The sequence below is a fragment of the Dipteris shenzhenensis genome, chromosome 20, assembly GCF_047967505.1.
Source record: "Dipteris shenzhenensis isolate YYH24624 ecotype China chromosome 20, Dip_SZ_1.0, whole genome shotgun sequence".
Lineage (NCBI taxonomy): Eukaryota > Viridiplantae > Streptophyta > Polypodiopsida > Gleicheniales > Dipteridaceae > Dipteris > Dipteris shenzhenensis.
The window spans coordinates 54,984,597-54,986,204 of NC_141615.1; the positions used below are offsets into that span (position 1 = coordinate 54,984,597).

Here is a 1,608-nt window from a genome sequence, read left to right on the forward strand (position 1 = left end):
TGTAAGTGGTAGAGTAGCCTTGCTACTACGATCAACTGAGATTCAAGCCACCGCTGCACCGATTTGTCCTGCCTCATTCTGTGGGAGGGGTTCTCCCGAGTCGACGTCCCGACTCCGCTGACGAAGGATGCCCTTCCTTTGTTCCGTCTCCCAGTCGTGTGATGTTTTGTGCTCGTCGGTGTGGATGTCGAGGCTCACGACCATTTCATGACCGTCTAATCTCTTCCCTTCCGTGCGGGGCGGCGCTTCCTTCCCTTTGTTGGGTGCTGCCCGCATCTCTGTTGGGCAGTGGGGTGGTGCTCGCCTTGCTTGCGAGTCGCCCGTCGACCTGACATTCATTCTGTGGGGTTAAAGGTCACTGTGCCTTTACCCCGGTTATGTACAATACTCAAACATATATATAAATGAATGAAAAAGAAGATTAGGGTGTTCTGCACCCACCAAAACTTGTGTGGCTCTCTGTCTCTCTCTCTCCCTCTTCCATTCTTGCTTTCATTGAGAGCACTGTCAACTAGTATCAGAGCCCGGGTGATCTAGCTGAGCGTGCATGAATGCTTGGAAACTCAATAGCTTTGTGGGAGGAAGGAGAAGCTCTGTGGGAAGCTTTGTGGGTGACTTTACTTGCATCCGAGTGTGCAGAGACCTTAGAGGAACCTTTGGAAAAGTCACTTTGGCTTTGCAAAGTGGTTTTGAGAGCCTGTTAAGTGTTTTCAAAGAAAAAGTCGTTTTTTGAGCTTTTCCCTGTTCCGTTTAATGACAGAGACTTCGTATTGACTTGTAGAGGCAACTATTGCTTGCTTTTGGTGTCCACTTCACTTCAGGAGCTTGGAAATACCTTCATTCTTGAATCTGGGATCATTTCATTGGATTTCTGACTCACTGTATCAGTTTTTGCATTTTTCTGCCTGGGTGTTGGAACTCAAGTTTGGAGCAACCATTTGCAGTTCTGTCAGTTCCGGTGGACTGAGGAGGTCCTAAAACTTCTATGTTGCTCATCATTCGCACTCCGGTGGAGTTTATAAACAGCTCTGTTTCCAAAAACGTTTTTCAATCCATGTGTTGGACCTAGTGATTGAGACCACGGTTTCCAAAACCGTCTATCCCATTGCGTTCCGGACGCCCAAAAACCCCTACCTGTCAGTTCTTGCACAATTCGGTGGAGTATTTTCAGAGTTATAGATCTCTGTGTATTCGATTTTGTCTCTCTGTTATCCATTTTTCATTCTAAGGTTTTGAAACCTTAGATTTATGCCACATGGCAGTGGATAAGTGTTGACTCCCATTTCTCACTCATTGGTTGGAATTTTGGAGTTTCTACAGAACAGAGATATTTGCAAATTTTATTGCTGAGTCCGATTATGCAATGGCACCCACGTTTTGAGGCATCTCAGGTTCTATTTTCAGTAGCAGTCTTTTTCGTGGGACCATGATTTCTTGAGCATACCTTATGCAGATCACTCTGGTTGCAGTTTGAGCCATGTGCGCTCATTCGTGGTGTGCATTGGGTTGTAGTGGATGATTTATAGGCCATTTGGATGCGCTAATAGGCCCAGATTGCCTTGTGGGATGCTATTTTTCTGGACGCTTTGCACATGGATGCTATATTAT

The 1,608-nt window shown here is 46.0% G+C and overlaps 1 non-coding gene across 1 annotated transcript in view; it reads left to right on the forward strand.

Moving 5' to 3' along the window:
- The window catches only part of LOC147889865 (25S ribosomal RNA), a 3,366-nt gene extending 3,299 nt beyond the window's left edge, over positions 1-67 (forward strand). The window contains exon 1 of the ribosomal RNA XR_015542974.1: positions 1-67. This exon is cut by the window's left edge and continues 3,299 nt beyond it. This is a non-coding gene — a ribosomal RNA (25S ribosomal RNA).
- The last annotated feature ends 1,541 nt before the right edge of the window (positions 68-1,608 follow it).